At 45.3% G+C, this 16,011-nt stretch overlaps 2 protein-coding genes across 6 annotated transcripts in view; one reads left to right on the plus strand and one right to left on the minus strand.

Annotated features, from left to right (window-relative positions):
- Positions 1 to 1,248, minus strand: part of ETV2 (ETS variant transcription factor 2) — a 33,171-nt gene extending 31,923 nt beyond the window's left edge. For 2 of the 3 annotated variants that reach the window (XM_084815388.1, XM_084815391.1), the window contains exon 1: positions 1,097 to 1,248. The gene's annotated coding sequence lies outside the window, so the exon portion shown is untranslated. The remainder of the gene's footprint in view (positions 1 to 1,096) is intronic. The other variant, XM_084815390.1, reaches the window with a different exon arrangement.
- LOC146337872 (retroviral integration site protein Fli-1 homolog) overlaps positions 1 to 16,011 on the plus strand; it is a 51,666-nt gene that overhangs the window by 7,924 nt on the left and 27,731 nt on the right. The gene's annotated exons all lie outside the window — the stretch shown is intronic.

Genomic DNA, 16,011 nt, shown 5'->3' on the forward strand with positions numbered 1-16,011 from the left:
GACCTCTCATATGGGGTCTCATCATCCAGAACTTCAGATGGGACTGTTCGGTTGCTTGTCTCCCCCACCCACCAACACACCGACCCACCCACACATATGCACATGCCCTGAAAACAGTTTCTTGCCCACTGAAATTTTAGTCTTCCACAAAGTGCAAACCCTGCTATTTGCTCCTGCTCTCTCCCTTTGCTTTTCGCTGTCTCACTCTCTTTATCTAATCTTAGATCATCGCTTCTTCAGAGTTAGGCTCTTTATCTTGAGCTTGGTATCATTTCAAGAATCAGCGGGCTAATTGATGGCAGTCTGCTGAAAGGAGAAATGGTAGAGGTAGATGAAACATGAAAGACAACACACATTGATGCTCCCACAGTGAAAAGCAGGCACTGGTGTAAGTGAAGATTCTGACTGGGGACCGCAGGAAGGGCAAAGAGTTAAAGCCCCCTTTGCCCATGCCACAGTCCTAATCCAGCTCCCAGCCCCGCACCCCCATGCCAAAGTGCACTGGCTATTTGTTTAAAAAGGTCATGGGAGTCCAAAACACAAGACAAACAGCATGTCTAGCCTGGCTCTCAATCCTGCCTCTCTGTGTTCCCTTTGCTGTTATAGATCCTGCTATCAAGTCCATAGAGGGGACAAGGGAGGGAACAACCATAATTCCACAAAAATGTGCAAGCTTCCAAGTTCTCCAGAACTCTTCATCATGTGAGGTGGTACAAAAACTACCTAGCCTGTTGAAGAGTTCTTGAGAACTCAAAAGCTTGCACATTTTTGTGGAATTTTGGTTGTCCTAATAAATGTATTGTTGCCCAACTGTAGATTCTGGATTTTTTTTTCCTCAAGGACCAGCATGGCTATCTATGGGGGGTGGGGGTTAGTCCCTTTATGTTCATCTTAATTTTTATTTTGTAGCAAGTTCTCAAGTTTACTCTGATCAGAAAGGACTAGGTTAGCTAGGGACGTTTAAGGAAGAAAACTGTAGCAATAATAACCCACATGGGAATGTTTGTGGCTATTTTCTTATCTGAGTACAGGCAGAAATTTAGTAAGTGAATCTTTTCCTTCTGGCATGGAGATAAAGTAATTGGAAGCAATTTACCTGCTTAATCTCTGTCTGTCAGTCTGTTGTTGAAGTCACAGAGAAGCCACCCTGATTCCACAGAAGAGAGCATTCTGAATGTCTCCTCCTATATCATGTGTGCACAGAGCTATTACTTTCAGCTTGCTTTGTTTTCCCATCTGGACCAGGCCAGGCGGATTGCCAACTGCAAGGAAAAATACCCGCCTGGACTGCTCCTGCGCCTTTGACAGAGATTTGAGATGCAGAAATGAGCAGGAGAAGCTTTTCATGGCACTGAAATAAACATGATCGTTGGCTGATTACTGCAGAGCAAAAGGCTCTTAGAGGAACAGCTGCAGGGTCTGTTTCAAACATTGGCAACTTGACAGGTTAGGTGAGCATACCACTTGTATTATGTGTATGTCACCTTTGCTCTGAATTATAAACTCCCACGTGGGACCCGCACTCCATTCCATTCCCCCCACCCCTTCTCGGTGTCCTGGTCTCCTCTCCAACAGTCAGTAAACATTCTGTGCCCACTGAGTATGTTCAGTCCTCATCGGGCTATTTTGGGATCCTTTCCTTTAGGTGTTTTTCTTCTTCAAAAGATTTTGTATACTTCTGCAAACCTCCCCCTTGAGAAGGCGGGTGTTGTTGTTTTGGCTACATATGTAACCAACGGCACTCAACTCTGAACATCAGAAATAGAGCGAGCGATGTTATGGGGAACAATAAGCCCATTCTGTTCCTTATCATTTCACTGGTTTGTACTCGGCTCCTTCTGCATTGGTTTTTAACTGAGAATTTCTAAAATTAATTCCAAAATGTTTGCCCCAGTTTCCAGTTCCCTCAGTTCATTTGCCTCAGTTTTCAGTTCCTATATTGTACGTTGTATGTGCATTGATAAAACACTGAGAGGGGGAAATAACCTTGATACGATCATATGTATCTTCATATCAAGATCCTTTTTGTGTGGTGTTTTACTGACACACTTGCACTCCTGCACATGGAATTGGGGGAGGAGAAACACCACACAAAAAGAATCTTGAATTGATACAACCTTATATACAATAGCATCCAGTTTGCATTATTGCAATGCTTATAAAAGCGTTGCAATATAAGCATATGTGTGCATCCATAAAACTCAGCACCAAAACAATCTTGGTGCAATTGTGTGTAAGAGCACACCAAGATTCAGAAAATTGGAACAACAAGCAAACAAACAATGCAGACATGTGCACTTGTAACATAGATGGGGTGGTGAGAAAGACGTAAGTGAACTAAAGGAACTGAAAGCTGTAGCAAACTGTACACAGAGCTCTGTAGAAAACTTGGATTATTTTTTTAAAAAGAAACAATGAATCTCTGAAGGCAGCAGTTCCATTTTGGAAACAAGCAGATACACTGGAGCTCCAAAATCCAGGGAGAAATTTGGATCATGTGGACAATTTTGGAAGCATCGCTAGTTAGGGGAAGAGTCTGGTTTGTTTCTTTCCCTAGAATCCTGGTTTTCAAACTCTTCTGGGGAGCCTAGGGTGGCCATGCATTCTGCTTTACAGAGCACAGTCCTGTACTTGAAGGACTGCCCAGTCCAGGTCAAGTTTAAAGATAAAGAAGGTAGAGCAGAGTCCTTGAAATTGCACATTTAGAGTTAGCACCCACCAGACTGAGCAGGCACACGGGCCACCTAGTCACAGGATGGCAGGAATCTGTTGTATTTCTATTTAAATTATAGCAAGTATTATTAAATGTGCATATGTACATTTAAATTAGCATATGCAAATATTATGCAAATCTGTGTCTTATTTTGTCTTCTTTTTTGGTGATTCATAAGTGGCCACACTAGAGGAACCACTGAATTCCTCAGAAGGCTCTTCAAGCACAATTATTTCTCAATCTATGGTAGCTTTGTTAGGCCAACCAAAACATCACAAAAATGCGCAAGCTCATTCTTGGGAGCTAATTTCCTTGGAAAATGGGTAGCTTGACACCACCACCACCCCCGCCCCACTACTGAGCTTTCCTTGAAATGGGCTTGCACAGGAGAGTGGCACTACTCAGGGGTCCCCAACCTATCGGGGCCAGTGGGCACATCTGGAACCCTGAGTGAGTGTCATGGATACTCTCACAAAATGGCCACCATAGGGGAGTGGCTAGTCACAAAACACCTATTTTCCTGAAGGCTAAAAGAAAAATAACTTACTCGAGAACCAAAGTACAAAGCCGAGAAGGAATCTGAGCTCTGAAACACAAAACTTCTTTTTTAAACCCAAGTAAAGATGGTGCTGGAGGGCAGTACTTTGCTTTGCAAAATGTAGGGTCCCAGTAATTTTTTTTTATATATTACAAAACAAGAAACAAACTAAAAATCAGGAGAGACAGGGAGCCTAGCAGGCACCAGGAGAGGTGTCTGTGGGCAAATTGGTGCCCATGGGCACCACACTGGAGAGTGCAGTGCTGGGTCATGCTCTCAGTTCTAGTGGGGCAACAGTGATGTCCAAATGGCTGCTGACCAGTGCTATGCATGAACTAAGTGTTTGTCCCCAGAATTACTGGACAGTATCTCCAGTCATCATCAATATACTATTTTAATAATAGCTTGGCAGGCCTGATTTATCAACCCAGATCTGTGCTGCTAATGGAATATATTTACAGTGCCTTGTTTAGCGTGCCCATAAATATTAATATCCGATTTCATTCATTATTAAAATACACCAGAGAGAGACTATCCTGGCATAATAGTGATCTTATAGTTTGTGAACCCTTTCACTTTTTCTTCCTGGTTGTAAAACTGTTAAGTACCTCTTGTACTTCCTCAGTCTTGCTCAAAACTTCTGCCTCCCCCTCATCATTGTTGAGGCTAACAATTCCAATAACAAAACATGCCTCTCTCACTGTTTTCATATTACAGTCTTTTTGTCTGAAACTGACAGTCCATTTAAATGGAAATTTCCATTGATACATTAGACCTGCCCAGCTCCCTGCCTCTCCTAATTTTTAGTTTATTTCTTGAGATTGTTTTAATTAATTTCTTAGAGGAGAGGCTGGCTTGCTGCAAAGTTGCTGGCTTGCCGCTCTCCACCCTCATCTTTATTTGGGTTCAAAACAATGGTTTTGTCATTTGGAGCCACCTCTGCCTTGTACTTAGGTTCTTGGGCAAGTTACTTTCCTTTTAGTCTCACCAGTTTGGCTTCTGGGAACTGGGTGTTCTGAGACTGGCCACACCCACCATGGTAGATATTTTATGAATGGGCAAGGCGTTTTGTGAGCGTGCCCATTGTGAGCTGGCAAGGCCCAAATACCTGGCTCTAAGGGGGTCCTTCCTCTGAGCCAGGCATTGTGGGCTGGGGTGCCCCAGGAAATATCCTGTATTGCAGTACAGAAGATCGTCTGTACTGCAGTACAAGCAATCTCCTGGAACATCCTCTCCCACATCGCCGGGCTCTGCAGAAGGACCCACTCAGAACCAGGCATTTGGGCCTGGCTGGCTCCCTGAAGAGTTGCACCGGGCACTTTCTCTGGCCGATGTGGCTCTACAAAGAGCCAGCCCACCTTCTGGCTTCTGCTGATGGGATTCTCAGTACGACCCAGAGGGTGGGTGGCTGAGAACAGGTGCCCATCCTCTGTTTCACTCAGAACAAACCAGAGGGTGGGCGGCTGCTACAGAGAGCCCTGCTGTCTGCTCTATCACTGCAGCATTTGCCACAGTGGGACAGCGGGACTGCCAGGGCTCTCTGGAGCACTTGCAGGCATTGCCAAGCAGGTGGCTGCTCCAGAGAGCTCTGCTGGTCCCCCTCTCTTCCTGTGGCAACTGCCACAGCAGGTGACCAGCTGGTGGGCTCTCCGGAGCACCCACTGGAAGAGGACACAGGCCCTCTTGGCAAGGTAGCATGGGTGGGGTGTCACTCCTCCTGCTTCACTGCCTGAAGTGGGAGCTTCACCCTGCTTCATTGGAGGGTCAGCCCTGATGACACATTTGCACACATGGATCCAATCACGATCACTAGTGTGCATACTGTTTGTTGAATGGGCAATGATGTAATTTTTCTGATGATTTTTTTTAAAGCCAAACAAATCCAGAATGTTAACGCAACACTGGCCACAAAGGTTAGTGTAGCCAGCTTTAAAGGTGAAAATTAGCATTTTGTACAATTTGTTTCAACTGTTGAGTGGATAGTTGAAGGTTAGTTGAGGAAATAGCCTGTGGCAGGTGACCCCTAATCCTAGTACCCCATAAGCCTGGCACCCTATGCACATGACCCTCCAGATGTTCTGGCCTACAACTCCCATCAGCCCTCACCATTGGCTATACTGGCTGGGGCTGATGGGAATTGTTGGCCAAAGCATATGGAGGGCCAGAAGTTACCAGCTCTGCAATAACTGAAGTTCTCTGGGCAGCATCATAGAGAAATCAAAAACATAAAATACTGGGTCACCTGCCCCTAAATCCAGCCCTGTGCATATGCCCAGTCATACACTCCAATGGGGTTGAATAGCAGAATTTCCCAATGGCCTGTGCCATGTATTATTTGGGGTGGGGTGGGGTGGGGAAGAATGCCCTTTGGATTTTCTACCTCTGTGGCCAAGATGTCTTGTCCGCCCCTGTCCCTTGAAACTTTTGAAAAGTGGGGAGACCCATATGAGAAGAGATGTTCTCTCTATTTTATAGAAAAGAAAAGATCAGGCCTGGAGAGTGTGCTTTCAGCTCAGCTTCAGTTCCCCATCTATTAAAATAAAATAAAAAAGAGCTAACTCAGATTTGCTTTGAGGGCAAGAAATATAAGAAAAACAGAATCATAGTGTCATATACAATCACTTTTCTAAGTTAATTGGTTTTTATTGTCAAACTGCTCTTGCTGTCGAGAATTTTCTCCTAATGTTCAACCAAAATCTACCCTCCTGTAACTTAAGCCCATCAGATCTAGCCCTGCCCTCTGGGGCACCAGAGAAATAGATCTTTGTCCTCTTCTATGTGGCACCCCTACAGGTATTTGAAATGTGTTAGCGAGTCCCCACCCCCACCTCCTTTCAGTCTTCTCTTCTCCAAGCTCAACACACCCAGTTCCTTTAAACTTGCCTGATAAGATTGACTTTCTGTGCCGCTGACTGTCTTCGTTGGCCTCCTCTGAACCTGTTCTAATTTGTCAACTTACAAAGAGTGGCGCCTTCGAGAAGGAAGCTATTTCCCTTACCAGCTCCTGCCTAGGACGAGCTTCTGGTGCCATTAATAGATGTGTAGAGAAAGTAGACCTTGAAATGAGTGCCCTGCAGTGGGTGAACCCCCCATCCCTGCCAATTTTTTCCTATCCACACACACCTGCCATTGACAGACTTTGACAGAGGCTGACAACTCTAATGGTTACCCACCCCTCAGCCTTAGGAAGAGGTAAAGCCATGCATCAAAGATGTCATGTCACCATGTCACCACCTGCAACTTGAATGTGAATTTAAGGACTAAAATGGGACTCACAATACTATCTTTCAGTGTATCCTCCCTCCTGACAGTTCCAGTCGGCTAGAAATGTTCTGTTCAAGGATAAGCCATTCCATCCCTGTCCCCCCATTGAGACTCAGCATTCCATGGTTAGGGAGCATGCTAATAGTCAGCACTCATTGGGCTGTGTTTTTTTAGGGGGTTGCCCCCTGAGGTTTGTTTCTTCTTATATATTTGTTTATACATCTGGAAATCTTGGGGGGTTTCCCAAGCCTTGTGATACTTCCCTCTTGTTTCTCAGTGATACTATCTTGGCTACATTCCCATTGGCACTCACTACCTGGGTTTGCTATTAGAAGGCACGCTAGGAGGTACCCTGCTGGATGAGACTAAGGGTCCAAGGGGGTTTCAGCTGCAGCCAGCCAAATCCATTCCTTGATCAAGCCTTCACCCTCCTGGTGCCCTCTAGATGTTTTGGACTACAACTCCTACCACCCTGGCCATTGGGCATGCTGGCTGGGGATGATAGGAGTTGCAGTCCAAAACAACTGGAGGGCACCAGGTATGCAAGGAAGGCTTGCAAGAAGGACAAAATGTTAGCAGCTATCCTCTATTTTTTGGTGTCAGTATCTGATTAAAGGCACAATCCTATGCATGATTAGACAGGAAGAAGTCCTACAATTCCCAGAGTTGTAGGACTTTTTTTTGTCTAAACATGCATAGGATTGCACCCTAAGTTATTTTATACCCACCCGATTTAGTTATTTTATATTCCCTACCCCACACACCAGGATCCCAATCCAAACTGGGATCTTCGCACTGGTGATTTGTGAAAGAAAAAACTGGAACTCAAGGGCAACTAACATAATGTGCAGTTTGGCCCTCATGGGTGAATTTCTGCTGGAGGGAGAACACTGGTCAGCAATTTGGATCACATTCAACCTGTTGTTCTCTTTGTCAGTGACTCCTCCTTTGGCACTTGTAATGCCTTCAACCCTCTAAGTATATTTTGCTTTGAAACTGGATGTTGGTCATAGTGTCATGCTATTAGCACTCTTTTTGTCACACAGACCCTTTTGTGCTATACAGTGTGACTCAGTGGCGCAACCATCTATCTCCTTATGTGTGATCACACGTAATAATCTCTAGGGAGGAATTCATAACACAAGGTGCAGGGATGGCCATCTGTTCAAAAAGGAATTAATATTAGACAAACAAACGGAGGCTGGGTCTTATTAATGTTGAATATTAGCCATGGATGGTAGCAAGACACAGAAGCAGGGAATGTTAGGAAATAACCATGCCCTTTTGTTGTCCTTTCCCCCAAACACCAGACAAATATACAATTGAGTATATCTGGTATCTAGGAAAAGAACATGGCTATTTCCCATCATTCCCTGCTTCTGAGCCTTGCCTTAGAGTTGCCAAGGTGGGTGGTCAGCTAGTGTCACAGGGCTAGCAATCTGTTTTGGTCCCTCAAGGTATCAATGTTGTGAAGGAAGTTTCACATTCTTTTTTACAGCAGCATCATGTGTCCTTCTGACTCACAATAAACCATTATGTGCTGAAGTCACATAATCTGAAAGCAGTGTCAAGATGCCCATGATTACACTAATAGAATTCAACTGTGACCCTACTTCTCACTGACGTGGCAAATCTGTGTCGGGTCTGTACCACTTCAGACAGGGCTTCACATGACCGAATGCTTATCTATATGCAAATTTTTGTGAACTGCCCGGACAGCTTCAGCTATTGGGCAGTATAGAAATGTAAGAAATAAATAAATTTATAATATATTTATTATAAATATATGTATTTATGCAAGTAAAATATACACATGTATCTCTCTCTCTCTCTTCCCTGCACATAGAAAGTTAGTGTGTCAGGAAGGCATAAGATAGGGGTAGGCAGAAGGAAGATCACTGAATGGCTTTCCACTTGATTAACAATAGCAGCAACAAAATTATTATTATTTTTCTAAATAAGTCTGTCAGAATCCATGAACTGTAGTAATTTAGATGTAGGTTTGTAGTTGTACACGTAGGTCATCCCAATGCATGGCTTATGGGGTGCAGATGGCAGTTGGCTCCACCCTCTGAGCCACCATTTTGAAGCTGGCTCCACCCTTGAGCCACTATTTCATGGGTGGGGAACCTCAGGCCTGGGGGCCAAATCCAGCCCTCCAGGGTTCCCCAGATGGCCCTGTCCCATTCCCCTGGCCCCAACCCTTTCTCCCTGTCAATTGTTTGGAGATTTCCTGGCTTTTGTGCAGTCCCCTCCCCGCCCCCCCCTTCTAACAGGTTGAAATACCTCTCCCAAGGCTTAATTACTGGCAGTGAGACATTCAAGCTAAAATACCCTGATATTTTCTGTCCCACTCCTTTTATCTTTGCTCAGCCCCCTTTGCCTACAGCTCTCTCTGCCTGTCACTAGAATGCAGCCCCTGAGAGCGTCTCTGAAACTGAATTTGGCCCCAGGCTGAAAGAGGTTCTCCACCCCTGCACTATTTTGAGCCTAGCATTGGTTGGCAGATCTTGGGGTTCTAGTGAAAAAGGAAGTAGATTGTACAAGTCTGAAGTCTCCCTATTTCTGCCACAAGAGATGTAGAAATCCCAATTTCACATTTCTAATCCTACCATGGGAGTCATAGAGTGGTCTACCCTTGGGCATCCCACTCATTCTTGGTCTCAACTCCTTCTCTGTAAATTGTTGTTAAACAGCTACGCTCATGGCATTATTGTGAAAATTAGGTGTGAAAATTGGGTGGTGTCAAGTCTCAACCTCACCCATGTTTACTCAGAAGCAGGGCCCACCTAAGGCATTTTGCTGCCTGAGGCAGAAGTCAAGGTGGTGCCCCCCTGCATTCTGTGTACAGAAGCTGACTGGACTGGCAGTTGAATCTTTCTTCAACACTGGCAATTAGATAGGTTCCTTGACCACAGCAGAGGGCAGCAGGCTAGTTTAAGGGGTGCAAGACAAGCCGCACACACAGCTCTGTCCTCCAACAGAGGGGAACGACTGGAGGGCTCAGGAGGAATGGCTGGGGGGGGGCTGCCTCACTCTGCCCAATGGTAGGGCTGGCCCTGGTCAGAAATGTCTCGTTGATTCACTAGCTCATTCTCCAAGTGCCAATCTTTATGTAGCCAAACCAGCACCATCCACTCACAAGGTGGAGGCATCAACAGGCTCCGAAGAACCCCAGGCTGTGTGGAAACATGAAACATCTTTGTTGGGTGTCCACTGATGAATTGCCAAAAATGAGGAAATGTATCACCAGAAAAGAGGGTGAAAATGTGCATAACATTTGCATCTGCTAATTTACATGTACAGATACAAATGCAGAAATCATTCTGATAATTTAAACAGAAATACAGTACATCTCACCGTGGTGTAGAAGACTGATCAGGTGACCTGTGTGCCCACCTGTTAGGTCTGCCGTGGATAGACAACAGTTCTTAATGTTCTTTATCTTTAAACCATTGAACAGAATGGAGTATTCTAGAGGAGGGTATGGCTGGCTGGAACCCTAAACGGCGCACTCCACACTGTAACATTTTGTCACAGGTCCCACTTGTATAAATGATACAATCTTCTAGGCCCCAACAGCCTGCTGAAGAGCAGAGTCTTACTGCATGCAGAAGGGGCCTGCAGGGAAACAAACCACAGCTCTCTTCCCCCTGCTGTGGGAGTCTTTGCATCTGACGATAGCATCTCCCACCAGTGCTGCTGCCTGCAGAAATGCCTGCTCAGCGCCCCAGCGACTTCTGCTTTCGATGCATGAAGGAGTTTCTGCACTGCGGTGCCCTGGTGCTGGGGAGTTGGGAGAAGAAAGGTGCCAGATGCAAGCCAGAACTTGAACCCAGAACTCATATTGAAAGCACTGCCCTGGAGATTATGGGAAGTCATCATCAAGGGTATCTCTGAGCACAGGCAGAATGCATTTCCTTTCCCCTGCAGCAAGTAGAAGGGGTATACTTTAATTGGCAGGAGATTCAGGACAAGACACAAGGAAGTACTTCACACAGCACATATTTGATGTATGGCACAAGGTGTGATGACTGCCACCTGTTTGTTTATTTATTTGATTGACACCCCTCCTTTCTGCCAAAAAATGGCACTCAAGGTGGGACACTCAGTTGAGATGGGTTAAAATACCAGTTTTCAGGGCAGGCAAACAGCAGGGGAGGGGGTGTTGCCTTTGAGACCTGCTTGTAGGTTTCGCAGACACACCTTTGGTCAGCTCCAGCGGGGCTTTTCTGATGTTCTCATGCCCCCGTGAAACTATTTTCGTAACAAGCAGGCAAGAAGTATTCATGCTCCTATGTAACATGGGCCTGCTCTGCACATGTTGCAGAATGAGATGGGAATGACCTGGTAGTATTTGCAAGGTGGCAGGCTAGACTGTACCATTTCAGACTGCAGCAGGTGAATGGCATTTTTGAATGTTCCCACATATAACAGAAACAAACCCTCTCTGCAAGTAGAAAACTAGCAAAGCAGGAAGAGGGCTGAGCTAAAACCTTTCTTTCCAATATGGCAGGTTTTCTTTTGTTTGTTGTTTAAACTAGCAGATATGGTTTTTCTGCATATAGGAGCATTAAAAAAAATGCTTTCCCTTCTACCTCACAGCCTCAAGTTTTACCAGTTCTTCCACCTCATTTTTAAGTAATTTTTAAGTAAATACCAGGCCAATCTATGCAGAATAATAACTATGTTTAACTATTGCATTTAATCCAGAAGTGGAGAACCTTTTTTCTGTGCCTTGGGGTAATCTGTTGGGGGGTGCATGCTAGTAGTGGGTGGGGCTGGAGCCAAAAGTGGGCAGGCCCATATCCTCTCTCTCTGCCACCCATCTCTCTCTCTCTCTCTCTCTCTTTCTGCCAAACCCTTCTTTCTTTTCTTTTCCTCCCCCCCCTCCTCCTCCTCCTCCTCCTCCTCCTCCTCCTCCTCCTCCTCCTCCTCCTCCTCCTCCTCCCAGCAGGCTGCATAGAAAGGGACAGATTCCTCTTTCCAGAGGCCTGATCTGACTGCTTGCAGAGGGCTTTTGAAATGAGGCTGAAGACCACATGAAATCAGGCTCAAGTAAGGCTAGAATTGCAGCAGCCTTAACTGATTAACCTTTACTCAATTGAGGCTGTAATTCTATATGCACTTACCTGGGAGTAAGTCTCATTGAACTCAGTGGGACTTACTTCTCAGTAGACATGTGTGCGATTGCACTTTTAAAAAAAGCAGAACAAAAACCTTTTGGTTGACTAAATAGATGAGCAGCAGGTCTTTTAAAAATGGTGTTTGTTAAATACAAGACATTGTTGTGCATGTAGATGGCAAGTGCCATCTTAAAAGGCATGCATCTCCCTTCTTGCTCTCAAAGGAAAGAATACCTCTTCTAAAATGATACCTGGTGCTATAATACACATTTGAATCATCTAATATCAGTGAGAGAAATGCTTTTTGCTTCGGAATGATTTGTTGCACTCATATGCTTTTTAAAAACAAAACAAAACAAATTTTGGCTACAATCCTATGCACAGTTATCTGGGCATAAGCCCCACTGAACACAGTGAGACTTGCTTCCAGGTAAACATGCCTGGGGTTGCACTCTAAATGGATCAAGGCTCATATGATTAATTGGCCAACAGTACAATCTTGTACACATCTGTTCAGAAGGAAATCACTTTGTGTTCAACAGGGTGTACTCCCAGGTAAGTATGTGTATAGGATTGCAGCCTAAGATTTGAATCGAGAAGCAACCTTAGCTTAATCCCAAGTGATAAGATTTGTATTAATATGGGATATTTTGCAAGTCAGTGAAGAGCCTTATGGGTAGAGGGGCCAGAGGCAAAAGAGGTCAGGGCTTCTGCACCTTTAATATTTTATTTTTATGCCGCCTTTTCCACAAAAGTCACCAAAGCAATGCATAACAACAACAACAACAACACAATAACACAAAAAAATAGAAACCAAGGGAGGGAAAGCCATGCCAAAACATTAAAAAAAATGGGAAGACCAGATTGCAAACCTACAAGTAGCTAAGGGGTGGGGCAAATACAAAAGAGGATGGGGATGTCTCTACATGAGTGATTTATTGCACACTCGTGATTGGCCATTCATGGATGTTTGCAGGTCCTTTACATAAACATCATCAACCTCCAGGAGGTCTCCCGCGCTTTTCTCCATGTATTCCGCTTTCAAAAAGATTGGAGATAAGCTGGAATTCTTTAAAAAGTGGGATATCGCCAGTGTGTAATGCTGGTGTTGTGCAATAAGTCAGCCACCAGATGATGCTGTTTCACTGAAAATATAGAAAGCCAAGGCTGCTGAGAAAGGGTGTTTTCAGTTCCACATCACATGTTCGTTGTCTAAAGGAGCCCATCCTAATTGCACCATGGAAATGGAAACAGAAAGGCTGTGGGATTTTTCCATAATATAGAGGAGCCCTGGGTCCTCTGCACCTTTATAGAATGTAGAAGAGGGAATTTCCACAGATGTAGTTTTTCATGCAAATCTACACCTGCTGAAATGCCCCTCTTCTACATAACTATTAAAGGTGCAGAAGGCTGGTCCTCTTTTGTGTCTGGTGCCCCTAGCAGCTTGTCAGTTAGCAGTGCGTTGGATGATGCTTCGTGGCTGACAATGAAGTCATTCTAGCACCTTTTGGGAGAATTGCTTCTGCTTTCTGCAAATTAACAACATGTGGTCCTCTTTTTTTTACTTCCCCGCACCCTCTTTTGCTGAGCCAGTATTACACATCTGGAACCAGAAGGTGTGATTTCAGGTGATAAATACTTGAACCACTTTTCATTTCAGAAATTAATCATCATGCCTGTGCCCCCTCTCTCCTGCGCCAGACATAGAACTCCAGAAGGGGTGTTGGGGATTAACAGGAAGAACTAAGTCAATCCTTTGCTTCTACCTACAGCAGACCTCAAAAGGAGAGAAACATTTGAGGATGCAAAGATTTTATTTGTAGAAAGCCACAAATATAATCTTTGCATCCTGAGATGTTTCACTCTCTTTGGGGTCAATTGTATCTGCTTTTGCACCCCCATTCTGCCTACAGCAGCCTTTCCTTCCAAATGTGTCAGGCTACAGCTCCTATCACCTCAGCCAGCCCCCGCCACCATGCTGTCTGGGGATGATGGGAGTTGTAGTTAAACACATCTAGAGGACATCAGGCTGGGAAAGGCTCTGCCTGCAGCCTTGCAGCTTTTGCCTACTAAGTTGTCATTTGGGAAAGGTCAGGAATAAAACGTTTTGTGTGGACGTGAATAATGGGCAGCTCTTGGTTGTGTCTATTCCAGCAGGGATCCATGTGCATGTACAAAACAGCTGGACAGACTTCAGGTTTGTAGGATCTTCTTAGTTTTTTCTTTTTTTTTACTAAACTCTTGTGGAATCTCCTTTATTGTTTCTGCACTAGATCTCCCAGATCTACCAACCACAAGGTGCAAAATTATGACTCGTGGAGACAGATACACACTTAGGAGTAAGAAACAGGGTGGATCTCAGCACAGGCTCAGTCCAGGAATTTGTTTTCGGTACCAGAACTTTGCTTCTGGTTCTTTTGCACACAAATCCTCTCCTGGTTTTCCCCTCCCCTAGCTTTCATGCAAAAATCTACTCCTAGTTTTCCACTCCCGACATTTACTTGATTTTAATCGAATTGAATATTTGGAGGCCACTTGGACACAACCAAGCTGTGCTCAAAGCACTCCCCCAAACAAGAGCTAGTTGCACATTTCAGCAACCTCATTTAGAGGAGGAGGAGGAGAAGAAACATTAGCATTGCTCTTGTTAAACAATTTGGAGCCAGATGCTCTTGCCAATCTATTGTAAACCACTCAAAGATCCAGATCCCAATCGATCTCTTTTCCCACTGAGGTACAGAATTGTAAGGTTGAGGAGAAAACTGGAGTGGTAGAACAGGTTGGAGGAATCATAAAGCTGGAAGGGTCCTCAAAGTGATGGGCCGATGCAGGAACCTCACTACTACAGCATCACTCTTAGCAGCAGTGGGGCTAAATTTAAAGGAGGAACAGCCCAGAAGAGAGAGAAGTTGTGTATGCCTGACCTAAAGTTGCCATTCGGCCAGAAAACAACCAGGCTGATCTGCTCCAGTCCCTTTAATCAAGTTCTGATCTGCAGAAATCAGCACGTTGAAGCTGCCAACAGCTCATTTTTATTGGGATGTATTTAAGGAAATTAGGAAGCTACCAGCACCTGCTAAGTCAGCCCCCCACCCCCAACCTGGTACCTTCTAGGTATGTTGGACTACAACTCCCATCATTCCCAGCCAGCATGGTCAATGCATCCTCAACCTGGGACCCTCCTGGTGTGTAGGACTGCCGCTGGCCATGCTGGCTGCAGATGATGGGAGTTTCAGTCCAACACATCTAGAGGGCACCACGTTGGGGAATGCTGTGCTACCTGATTCTTTTTAAAACTGGTGATACCAGGGACTGAACCTGGAAACGTTGACACACAAAGCCGGTGTTCTTCTGTGGGGGGCGGAGAGCTGTATTCCAAGGCCCACTTTGGGTTCTGCTCCACAGACCTCCCTCACTTTTAAGATGGCCAGGTGGAAAAAGTAGCGAGGACTCCTGAACCTCAAATGCGTTGTGTAGTAGAAGAAGGAACGTCAGGAGGTGTAGCTGACATTACCCAGTTTCCAGTATCTTTTGTTTCAAGGTTCGGCAGCTAGGGAGGATTACCAACTTTAGAAACAGGCCCCAGCTACTGCACTTTTAACAGCTGTCCAATCTGCAGCAATGAGGAAGTGATCGGGTTCAGCTCCAGCTAGGCAAAGAGACACCTGCTGGTTTCTGCATAGCAAGCTGGGGCAGGAGCAAGCCAGAATGAGTCCGTCCGCTGCCCGCATCCTAACCAGCCAGAAAGTGCAGCTGGCAAACATAGTCCCTTTTGACTCAGGGGCCCCAAGAGAGAGGGAGATTTCTTTTGTGACTGGACTTCTCAGCTCCAGCGCCCAGGGTGAGCGGCCTCCTCCCTCCATTTCCTGAGCCAAGGGTGCGTCACTGCCCGGGAATTCCGTTGTCGAGCAAGGCAGGGATGTGGAAAGCTCACAGCACAGCCACAGGAAACCTCAGCCGTTGATTTCCTTACCTGCTGCTGCATTTTTCCAAATCGGTCTCTAGTGTTGCTCTTGAGTGACTGTGTGTCTGCCTTTCAAAGGCCTGGGGAGAGTCCATTGGGACTAGATAGGATGTTTTGGTTGATGTTTTCATTTGTTTTTTTCACATGCTGCTTTGTCTCTGCTTGGCCACAGCACCACATTTCCCAGATCTCTACATTCTTGTTTCTGGTCTTCCTGGGGCCAGCCCTACTTACAGGCAGGGCAAAGTGATGCAGTTGGACCACTGCCCATTGTTTAGTTTATTATCATACTCCATTTACCTCTAGGGGGCATCATTTAGGTTTTTCTGCTTCTGGTACCACCAGGATGCTTTCATTCCCAGGAAAGGGGAGGAGGAATTACACTCTTTGGAAGACTAAAATCATT

The sequence above is a fragment of the Heloderma suspectum genome, chromosome 10 (genome assembly GCF_057233095.1).
Source record: "Heloderma suspectum isolate Gila_16-S chromosome 10, 16-S_ref, whole genome shotgun sequence".
In the NCBI taxonomy this organism is placed as follows: domain Eukaryota; kingdom Metazoa; phylum Chordata; class Lepidosauria; order Squamata; family Helodermatidae; genus Heloderma; species Heloderma suspectum.